This window comes from Camelus bactrianus, chromosome 13, assembly GCF_048773025.1.
Source record: "Camelus bactrianus isolate YW-2024 breed Bactrian camel chromosome 13, ASM4877302v1, whole genome shotgun sequence".
In the NCBI taxonomy this organism is placed as follows: domain Eukaryota; kingdom Metazoa; phylum Chordata; class Mammalia; order Artiodactyla; family Camelidae; genus Camelus; species Camelus bactrianus.
The window spans coordinates 32,825,134-32,837,104 of NC_133551.1; the positions used below are offsets into that span (position 1 = coordinate 32,825,134).

At 38.3% G+C, this 11,971-nt stretch overlaps 1 long non-coding RNA gene across 2 annotated transcripts in view; it reads left to right on the plus strand.

Moving 5' to 3' along the window:
- LOC123615297 (uncharacterized) overlaps positions 1-11,167 on the plus strand; it is a 125,007-nt gene extending 113,840 nt beyond the window's left edge. For both annotated transcript variants that reach the window (XR_012511203.1, XR_012511202.1), the window contains 2 exons: positions 6,117-6,237; positions 10,809-11,167. This is a non-coding gene — a long non-coding RNA (uncharacterized LOC123615297). The remainder of the gene's footprint in view (positions 1-6,116; positions 6,238-10,808) is intronic.
- Positions 11,168-11,971: the final 804 nt, after the last annotated feature.

An 11,971-nucleotide genomic window follows, 5' to 3' on the forward strand; every position in this document is an offset into this window, starting at 1 on the left:
TGTGAAAATTCCAGAGCCTGTATGACAATTTGCAGAGAGCTTTGTTCATTCAGTGAGTTTACTGAGCACCTACTTGTGTCAGATACTGCTTTGGGGGCTGGGGTTACAACAGGAAACAAAACAGATGAAGATTCCGGCCATCTGGGAGCTTACCTGGAGTTGAGTAGGGATGGGGAATCAATAATAAAATATATAGAATAGGTAAATAAATGATTTAGCATGTTTAAATGTTTTAAGTGGATAGAAAAGAAAAAATGAAGCAGGGTAAGGGAGGTGTGGTGGGTTGCAAGTTTAATAGAGTGGTCATTAGATTAAACTTGCTTATTAGAAATAGAAATTAGAAAAGGTAGAATTAGAAAAAATGGAGCATGGAACAGGGGTGGGAAGGGTCAGATTGCAATCTTTTTTTCACCTTTAACGGAGGCACTGGGTATTGAAGCCGGGACCTCGTGCATGCTGAGCACACATTCTACCATGGAGTTACACACCACCACCCAAACTGCAGCCTTAAATTGAGTGCTCATTAGAATTAGACTTATTTATGTCAATATGACTTTCACAAAGCAACACTGTGTCATTATTTTCATCGTGTATATTAGAAAATAAAATCTCACAGTTTCATCTTGGTTCTCTTCTTTCTTTTCTTGTCACTTCTCCATTTCCCCCTTTTCATTATTCCCCTTTCCTTTGTTTCTTCTTTCAGTTTTCCATTTTCTTGAAACAAAAAAATTAGAAGCCATGCTGCTTGCCCTCTAGAAACTTAGACTTCAAAGAATAAAGAAGGGCTCCATAAAACAATTTGAGAGCAATACGCCAATGATAATGTGAATAAGCTATGTTCTTTAACATGACTGATAGATGAATGATTAAAATGAGTGGACTTATTTAGGCAACATTTGGTGGGAGGAAATAGGCTCATTTTGATCTGGGTTGAAGGAACTAATGGTAGAAAGAAGGGCAAGCATCCTGAGGAGTTAAATGTAGAAGTATTTGGAGGCAGAATTTAGCAAGATGTGTTCAAGGCTTTGTAGAGAGATTGGCTTGAATAAAGCGGACAGATGTAGTTGGATGAATGATCTTGGAGGAATAATGAAGTGGGAGAGTATAACTTAAATGTAAATTAAAGATGTAGAATGCTGGTCTAAGGGAGTTAGAATTTTTCCAATATTTTATTGAAAGAGCTAAGAAAATAGAACCAGAAACTCTCTGAATCTTAGTTAAGCTACTGAACCATGTTGAATAAAGAAATGACCTCTTCAACTTACTAAAAATCAGAAAGTACTTTCTGTTCCCAGACTTCTGACTTTTTATTACATAAATTAGAGTAAGACAGAGAGAGGGAGAGAGGGAGAGAAAAGCTATATACATGAATATCTTTTCCTTTGGGGACACCCAATTCCACTTCCTTTCCCTCTTATTTTTACAATCTCACTCTGTTGTCTTTTCACTCTCTCTCTTTGGTAGTGTTCTTCTTAGTTTGATGTTTCCTTTATATTCAGCTAACGATACTATCTTTGAAGTTAAGGAGAAGGTTCAAGTGGAGATGGATCTTTTAAAGAACTGAAACAGAGTTTAGAATGGAGTGCATTTAACCTCCACCTAAATGTCCCTTTTAGCAACGCAGTAATAGAGTTCTTTATACTTCAACTCCTACTTATTTTGGTCTTTATATTTCTGCTCATTCATTTCATGCAGCTTCAGAGTTGACTTTTCAATGGACTGTCTGAGCAGTTTACCACACATCCTGTCATAGAGCACTTTTGCTGCGCAGCTTCCCAAGAGGGAAATTTTTCCTTCTTGGCTGCATGATCCAGGCTTATTTTTCTCTAGATGGATCTTAAAATATCTTGTTTGTGGGTGTTCTCAATTTTTATTTCTTTCTTGTTTTCCGGGCTGTTTCTGCTCTGGGTATGTTATCCATTGCCATGGTGCTTGTGACAATGATAGAAAGTTTAAAACTGCTCAGTGGATCCTTTGAGTTTACTTACTGCTTCATTCTGTGTTGCTGCTGATTCATAGTTTTTCTGGCTGATGATGATATGGGGCAGGGATAACATGGAGGGGGAATCCAAAGAAAACCTCACTTTACCAATTATTTCTGAAGCACATCCAAATAATATATGGTATGTACATATTAAACATTAAATTAGATAAGGATATACAATGATATAGAAGGACATTCATTATACAGTGTTAGATGAAAAAAGGAAGTAATAAAACAGGAGGTAGCAAAGTTATGTATCTGCATAGAAAAGAAGAAAGACAGATACAAATCTCAACAAAGTTTATTTCTAGATGGTGAAATTCCCAGTAATTTCTTTTCTTTCTTTTTTTGGTCTATATTTTCTACAATTATCAAGTGTTATCTTTTTAGAAAGGAAAAAAAGTCAATGTTATTTCCCCATAAAAGATAACCTTGATTGATTGTTACACAAATTTAGTTTTTTAAACAAGAATACTATGGTTGAAATGACTACCTTAAAAGCAAACAAATAAAAATAAACTATCACTTCAACCTCTGTTCTTCCACTAGAGTTGCTGAGAAGCCTAGAGTGGACTGATCTGTGTTTGTTTATTTGTTCATTCATCACTTGTTTAATAAGTATTTTATTAAGCACCTGGTGTGTATAAAGCACTGTGCTGATAGTGGAACACTGGCTTATTGCTGTCCTTGGGGCCTTAGTTTCTGGATGCTGGGTATACATCTAACTACAGTATGAGGCAAAATGAAAAAAGAAGAAAAATGAGTTGAAAAAAAGATATGAAGGGGACAGTTTCCATTTCTGCACTTATTCACCTGCAGATCATGTGACATATTATAATCCAAAGTTTTAATTAGAAAAATAAAATCCCTATAATTAATCATAGCAATGGTTAACATTTATAAAGCACATACTGTGCTGTAAGTAAGCAGTTCTTAAAAGGTAGTTTATGGTTCCTTGGGATCCCTGAGACTATTTCAGGAGGTCTACGAGGTCAAAACAATTTTCGTAATAATACTAAGACACTATTTGCTTTTTTTTGTTTTTAACTCTGTTGGCATTTGCAATACTAGTGAAAACCATTACCAAATAGTGGGTAAAACTGTTGGTGTCTTAACATGAATCAAAGTAGTGGCACCAAAATATACCACTAATGTATTACTGTATTTATCATTGCCATGGAAAAACAATGTTAATTTCACTTAAGAATGCCTTGATGAAGCAATAAAAATGATTAATTTTATTATATCTAGACCCTTGAGTACACATCTATTCAATAGTCTATGTGACAAAATGGGAAACACATATAAAGAACTTCTGATGCACATGAGAGAGCATGGTTCCTGTCTCGAGGAAAGACACTTGTATGTGAGTGAGTAGACACTTTTTTTCCATGAAACACTATTTTTACTTGGAAGAACAACTGACAAGCAAACTACATTTATTCAAACATTTGGCAGACATTTTCTCCAAAATGAATGAAGTGAGCCTGTCACTTCAGGGAAAAACAACTGACAGTATTTGTTGCCAATGATAAAATTTGAACTTTCATGTGAAAATTAGAATTTCGGAAGATTTGTGTCTGGCACCATGAACTTGTCAGCTTCCCAAAACCTAAAGACATTTCCAGTGAGACTGTAGGGCTATTAATGAATGTGATTTTTTTTTTCCGTTTTGTGTAATGAAATGTGTCAATGTTTTGGAGATCTGCATAACTTAGCGAACCAACACTTTGCAGATGACCAATGAATGATGTTATAAAATCATATGTGAATAAGAGATCCACTCAAAGTGCAAGATGGACCAGTGTATTTTAATGCAGCAGAGAATGAAAAGTTTATTGGTATCATTTCAGATTCCACATCGCAACGAGCCTTACTACTACTTGTCAAATTGGTAGAGTGTCAGAGAAAAATGCCCATAGTTACCTGAAAAGACTAGTAAAATACTCCTCTAGATTTTCTTGATCTACTTAAAACAACATATACTTCAAGCAAAGAAGATATCTGTGATTTCTACTGATGACAAAGGTTTGTTGTCTACATTTATAATGGAAGGAAATGCTAATTTTCAGTTAAAGGTCAGTGAAGATCTATAAGCTTTTTTGTCCAAGTTCACATATTCAAGGATCTTCAGACTCAAGTAGAGAACTCCTGGCTTAGGGTAGGTTTCATGTCCTTTTACCTATGTTTCCAGCCTGGGGGTGGGCAAGCGCTAGTAGACAGGGGACAAATAGCAGCAGCAGCCATAACAGCAGTGGTAATAGTGGCGGGAGTAACAGCGTAGCAGCAACAGCAGTAATGGCTGTTGAGCACTTACTCCACGCCAGGAGCTCTTCCAAGTGCTTTACATGTAAAGACCAGAAATCAGGCAACTCTTCATTAGGAATAAAGAAACCTGGGTAATCCACACACTGGGGGAATAATTTAAAGAACTAACAAATTAATCATAATTTTAATGTTTTAGGTATTCCTTAACTTTCTGAAAAATGAAATAGAAGAGTTTGGCTCTATCGGAGTTCAGAAATTAGAATCGGCTCTCAAATTCTGTAATTTTTTTAAAAGCCATAGTGTTGAAATGTTGAATTACAGCTTCGTAGCTCATGTGAATATGCATTTTTAATAGTATTCATAAGAATATAGGATATAGTATAGCATAGCTAAATTATCCTACAGCCTACATGAAATACGTATAAAATTGTAAATTTGGTGGAACAGTTATTAACCTGGTTAAACTGAATTTTACAGTATTTCTGTACTTTGAAAACTCCAACTTTTTATTATCTACTTTTTTTTCTAGTGCATTTATTTATTTATTAACATTTTTTGATTGAGTTATAGTCATTTTATTTATTATCTACTTTTTAATCCTTGCTCAGACTAATCATTCATTTCTCAGAATTACAGAGGTGCTTTCTCAGTACCACCAGTTTAGCACTGAAATATTTTGAACTCTCTCATGTGTCTTTTTTTCCCCACAACCACATTATAAACCTTTGGAGGGAAAAGAATAGATATAACTTACATTATGTGTTCCTCACAGCACCTGGGAGTGTGAGCACTTTGGTGAATGAGTTACTTACAGACTAGTGTAAAAGTCCACTTGGAATCAAACCTCCAATTTCAACGTTATTCTAAGTATTCTAGCCAATTCTATTCCTTTCAAATTATCAGTGCTATGAGATTTGCTGCTTCTGTATCTATTTACATGGTACCCTGAACTATTGCTGCTGTCACATATTGAAAATTGTTTAAGAGATGTGTATTCTTCTCTAATTGACGCTACAGTAGAAAGATTAAAGAAATATTTGCGATGATCCCAAGTCTTAATAGCATATTGTTTCCTTGGTATGTAGATTCTGCTGGGATTTAAAATCCTTAATTCAATCAGTAGACATGTATTAAGTGCCTCCTAGGGCTAGGATAGGTCAGTGAGGCACAGAGGGAAGCTAAGGTGAGGGAGCATTACAGGTCGTTTGTTTTGCTGAGTCAGTGCCCACGGAAAGGAGAGGGAGGGCAAGAACTAGGAGGGGAGGAAAGGGATGGAGAAGATGGGAGTCATGAGAAATCAAGAGACGATACCCCCACCCTGAGGCAGCTAGGCACTGACTTGGTGCTTTATGACAGTAAATGGGGATAAATAAGTGTGGGAAGGGAACTGAGGACTTGCAGTCTTTGTGAATTCTGCCTAATGACCAGATATCAGAGCACTTTTCCAATGCACTAGGGGCTCTGAAAGAGATTTAGTATAAAGGGGGCAAGAAATTTGTTATCTTCTGACTCCGTTATTTATAAAATAAAGTCTGAGTGGATGTTCATATATTTCTGCTACATGTAGAGGAGCCCCTATATGGAATAACCTGATGAAAGAGTGTATTTTTAAAAATAGTTTACTTTATTACTAAGTAATAAACAGGTGGCAGTTATCAAGCATCTACTCTGTGCCACCCTTGAGGTTAAGGACTTTCAAATATTATTATTGTTACTCCCATTCTCCCTATGATGGTTGTCAACAGCTAACATTGATTGAATACTTACTCTGTGTCAGGTACTGTTCAAAGAGTTTTACATGTATTAACTCATCTAAATCTGTCAACCCTATGATGTAAGTGCTATTATTTTCCTCATTTTACAGATGTTGAAACTAAGGCACAGAAAAGTCAAGTGACTTGCCCAACCTCACACAACTAGTAAGGAGCATAGCTGAGATTTGGTGTCGTAGACGTACCAAGATGCTGCTGTATTAATTAAAGCAGGTAATGTGTGTAATATGCTAAGTATGTCTCATAGTAGATGCATTTTTGTCCCCCTCATCTTCCTCTTTGTCCCCTCATTGACTTACTATAAAAGAATAACTTTTTAACTCACATGGAGAGCTCACACAATTATTCACCTTGATTTTGGTTTTTCTCACCATCATATCTTAGGCTTTTAGGTAAAGATATTTATACATCATGAAACATAACACAAGAAGAAATTTTCCTTGTCTAAAAAGATTAAAGACTTCATTCATTTACTTGCCTTAAATAGTTTAGTGGCTAAAAAGCCCTGCAGCTATAAAGAGTCCTAGAAGACAAAGGAAGGAGGGAAAGAAACAAACATTGACTGAAAACTTCTAAGTTCTCAAGTTCTGTGCTAGAAACCTCATGCATGGTTGCCCATCTAGTCCTAACAGCAACCCCTGAAAGGTACTGATTATCATCCCTATTTTATGGGTAGGTTTCTGAGGCTAAGAGCATTCATGCAGCTTCTTTATTAAGAAGGGATGGAGACCAAGGTTGTTTCTAATGTGTACAATGCTGCTGCCTTCCTCACAGACACAGGAACCGTGTCTTTAGAATATGTGATCCCAGGATGTTCCTAGCTTGGGAGTTCAAACAAGGAATGGATGTTGCTAAATAATTTACTAAGACTGGATTTTCCAGGCAAAAATCACTCTTTTATTCCAAACAACTTCCTGAACAAAACAGCTGTTTCCTCTTGAATCCTTGGTGGCTGAGTTAAGCAGCATTTGCCTGAATGCTAATCCTTAGATTATGCATCTCTTAATCAATTTGGCTGTAATTAGGTTGAGCTTACAAATTGTCATTCCAGGAATAATGATTGTCTTTAAGAGTCAGAAAGGAGAGCATCAGCATCATTCTTTGCCATCTCCTCTCCATGCACCAACACTCATTGCTTGTGATAGGTACAGCAAGGGGCATGGTTCTGATTTCTCTCCTACAGGCGGTTGACCGGTGACCCATGGGCATATAGTAACATTGCTGTAGGCATGTGTCTTGGTTTAAAGTTAGCTTCTGTTTTCATGTTTGCTTCTCTGGCTTGACTTTCTATTTGAGGCAAAGGAATAATAACATTGATATCATCTGCATCCTGCTAGCATAACATTGGTGCTTTGAAAGATTAATAAACACAATGATTTTCTCAGTTAAGTGTGTCTTCATTTAGATAACTTATTTTATCTGAGGTGCTTAATGCATTTTGCAAGTATTGCTTCAGACTTACGTACATGAGACAGGGTAAAGTAACTCTTGCAGCTCTGGCCTGGAGCGTGTGAGTCCAGTGATGGGGGCTGCATTTGTGTGCTTCATCATTGTAGCCTTACTAACTAGCACAGGGCACTTAGTAAATACGTATTGTTGAGTCTCTTTTCCCACCTCAACTGAGGGAAGGAAACGAGGTCTTGCATCGGCTGTAGTCACGGACAGTTTTCTCCAGACTCATCCGTACCCTACTTTCCTTTCCTGGCACCCCTTGCTGTTTAAAAAGAAGCAGAGTAGACAGAATCCGTCGTTAGCTCAGTTCCTACCCATTCTATATGTGATTGAGTTTTCACTGACGGCAGTCTCTAACATTTCTGACATTTGTGGACTTAGGCTCTCTAAATCTGTGATCGTTGTCTGCAATCCCTAGTCTGTCTGATAATTCTCTGCCTTCCTGGACTGTCTATGCTTAACGCTCAGATTTGCTTTGTTCCCATCCATGCCCTGATGTGTCAGGGAATCTGAAGCAATTTTTCAGTGATTTTATGAGCATGGATACTGAGACCCACACAGACAGAGAAAGATGTGGGTTGATCTCATGCTCATAGAGTTGTGTGGGGTGTCCTCTTCCATGCTCTCAGGGTAATTCATGCAAATAGCATTGTATATCTCCTTTGTCAGGCATTATTCCAGGTGCGAGGAATACAGAAAAATATAAAAAAATCCCTATCTTCAGGGAACTCACAGTCAAGAGGAACATAAGCCTGCAACACGAGTAACTGCAATGTAGTGGAAGTGCCAGTAGGAGCTCTATAAAAGGAGTGATTAATTCTGCCTGAAAGATAACAGCGCAAGCTAAACAGATGAGGTGACGGTGGAGGAATAAGGAGTTGCTATTCCACTGGGGCATCCCCTTGGTGTATGAGTAGACATAACTGGGGCATTCAGGCCCAGCTCCAGTGCCTCTTCCCACAACATGTGAAAAGTTCCAAGGCTAAGTGATAGGTTTCATTTTGCTGTTTGATAGGCCACTTTGATGAAGTGGTTTGGAAGGATGAAATGGGAGCAACAGCATCCAATGGACAGCTGTAGCCTTTTTATTACCCAGCTGCTAGTTAGCAAATCCTCAACCCGTGAAGTCTCCCTGTTGAAGACCACCCCCCGCCTCTCAGTCCATGTCTCCAGAGGTAGGCATGTGACTTAAGCTTGAGTGATAAAAGCACTTACTGCCACTGACTACAGTAATAGCTGTAAGTTTGAGTACATGGCCCAATCAGAGCCAATATGATGAAAGAGAAGTTTTGTTGAAACTTCTGGGAAAGAAACTTACTTTTCCCTGCTGGACATCATTCATGAGAAGATATAAGGTCTGGGGCTGCTTCAGCCACATTACAAGGGGGACTGGAACCAACACAGAGGAGGGCAATGCTGGGAGAGACCAAAAGTCTATTCTGGTGACATTACTTTGGCCCCAGATCAGGCCATGCCAGGAGCTGGAACAATCCTTGGCCTTTTCTGCTATGTGAGTGGATGAAGCCCCTTTTTTGTTTAGACCAGTTTGGATTGGATTTTCTGTCTTTATTCACACATGGTTGAAGAATCTAGAAATGATTATTCTGAAGAGGAAAATATCCAGGAAGAACATGAATGCCTTCCAAATATGTGAAGGATACTGGGTAGGAGAATTTCTTGAATATTCTTGTGTGTTTCCAAGGGGTGGAACTAGAATCAGTGAGTAATTTCAGGTGGTCAGATTTCAGATCAATGTAAGGAATAACTTTTTAACTTCTGAAGCTCTACCCAATGAAAGCTCCTAAGGGATTTGATTCAACATGAACTTAAGGAAAAACATTCGAGAATGAGTGGACGAAACATCCCTCCCCCTATGCTAAAAGCATCTTAAAATGGTACAAGACAGTTTATTTTATTTTTGAGTTTCTACTGTATATAATTTATTGTGATAAGCACTTCAGGAAATGTGACAGTGCCCTTGTGAATTTTAGAATTTTTGTTTTTCTCCTCTTCACTTTCAAGTTCCTTTACATTTTTTCCCCTAGACACCCTTTCTCTCTCATTTTTTTCTGTCAACCAAGAACATGTTTCTCTACTTTGTCACTAAGGCTAATTCCTCCATCTTTGCCTGCAATTCTTTGGTTAATTTTTTTTTAATTGAAGGCATGATTTTTTTCTTTATTTTCTTTATTTTTTGATTTACATGGTCCAAGACAATTTATAGTGGTCTTGAGTCACATTTATCACTGTATGACATCTTAATACCAGAACTTTCATTTAGCTTTAGAATTCCTCAAAGTCAAAGCAAATGTAGCTATTTACTTATTTACTCCTATTTCTATAAAACAAACTATAGGCTGTGACCCATTATTGGCTATGAAATCAATTTGGGGATTTGGGACCATCATCCTTTTAATGAAAGAGAAGAGAATCACATGTAAAAAGGGCAGGAGTTGCTCTGTGAAACTTTTGATTCCCTTTTATGAATAAAACATACAGAGAGAGAGACAGTATAGGGAAATGGCTATAAGCTGAACTTTGGAATTGGACTACAAAGATTGAAATTCTAGGTCTACCACTTACTATTATGACAGTTACATGAGATGATACAGGTAAAGAACTGAGCAAGAACCTGGCACCTAGTAAGCACTCAATAAATATTAGCCACTCGGTTATTGTTATTATTATTAGATAATTCTTAGAATCTAGAAATCGGCTCCTATGAGATAGAGGTGAATATCTATCCTTGCTTTTCAATCCTCCAGATTTTGCCAAACAACCTGAAACTTTACAATTTTGCAAGGGAGAAAAAATGACCAGATGTTTCTTGTATCCTCTGGTAGTGTTGGAAAATGCTACATTGCTAATTGCTATCCAAAGCCAATAGCAGGACCGTGAAAATAACTGAGTCATTAGGCTGTAAGCCTTCCCTTTAGACAAAAGGCGTGTTTATTCATCTTTATATCCCCGGCATCTCCCAGAGTACCTGGAAAATAACTGCTTAGCTGCCTAAATGTTATTAAATGTCTCTAATATTTGGTCTCTTAGCTTTTGATACTCTTCCCACCACCTAAAACTTCTCCGTTCTTTGTTTCATCAAAGAATCATTCATGGTTCCTAAGAAAAAGAAAATCTCCCATATCCTGTTCCCCTAAAGGCCTGAAAACATGCAAGGAACACACACACACACACACACACACACATCACATCACATCACACATATGTGATGCCATATTAATGGCTTCACAATCTTCAGGGATAGTGGCTGTTTTTAAGCATCTATTATATATCCTTGTCACTGAACTCATGATTTCCCACTTTATCTCATTCAGAACCCATGGATGAATACCATCTGGTCCTGGTGATTTACTGCATAGAGTCCCTCAAGTTGCTCCTACCTTTCTCCTCAGAGACCGAAGAATCTCTGTCAAGGCCGTTCTCTGCTTTGCCATAAAATGTGTCCTTGGAACAGGAATTTCCCCATTGTCTTCTCCAATAAATACTGATTCAAAATATTCATTTAGCTGCTCCTCTCCTTCATCATTCCATTTAATATCCTACTTCTCCTAATGAAAGCTCTCAGCATAACAGATACAGTCACCTTACTAAAATGCCGTGGGCTCTTTACTGCTGCTCTTATTTATCCTGATGCCGCACATGTTTTGCCCATTCCCTCTGACCTCTGTTAGTTCTTGGCTGATGTAGTTTGAGTTCCCATCAGAGCGTGTGACCTACAAAGTGCTCTCTTTAAAATAGAGCACTTTAAGACAGTTACTCTTTTTCTACTATAAAATGAGAACATGTTCTGCCTAGAAATTTTAGAAAATTTAGAGAAGTATGAGAGCACATCTTTCTAAACAAGCACTGATGGTGCATGATTCAGGGGCCAACCTTTTGCGTTTCTTTCTGAAACATATCCTATCTGATTTCCTTCTCCCCCGTCCTTTCATTCCTGTGTGCTGCACTGTAGGGGGAGTGAGGTACCTCTCCTGTACCTCTGACGTGTAGGGTTGTGTCTTCCCTCAGCCTCTGTGAAGAATATGTTATCAAGTATCTTCTGCAAGCAGGCCTGGCCCTCGAGGGCTTCAGCTGCTGGATAGCTGGAAGCACTCACCACCCCAACTCACCACCTCTGTTCTCACTTAATTCCACTTCCTCAGTGACACCCAGGGCCTCACCAGATTCTCTCTTTTGCATCAAATCTCCTTTTTTTTGTTCCACAAGCCCCAAGTTTGCTTCTCTTCTTCCCACAGGCTTTCAGGTCTCTTACACTTCAGCGAATTTCAGACCAGTCTTGTAACTGACCTTTGACTTGGCCCCAGGACTTTCTCTGGTGAACTTCCTTTCTCTGGTGGATCACTCTGACCAAGATTCAGGGTCATTGTGAGCAAAGCCATGGTGACCTTCAGCCTGCTTCCTCCCAGCTTCCCCAGGGACACCTTGGTGCAGCCCATGCAAGGACACAGGGCTTTGGGGTCAGGCAATATGGATTTGA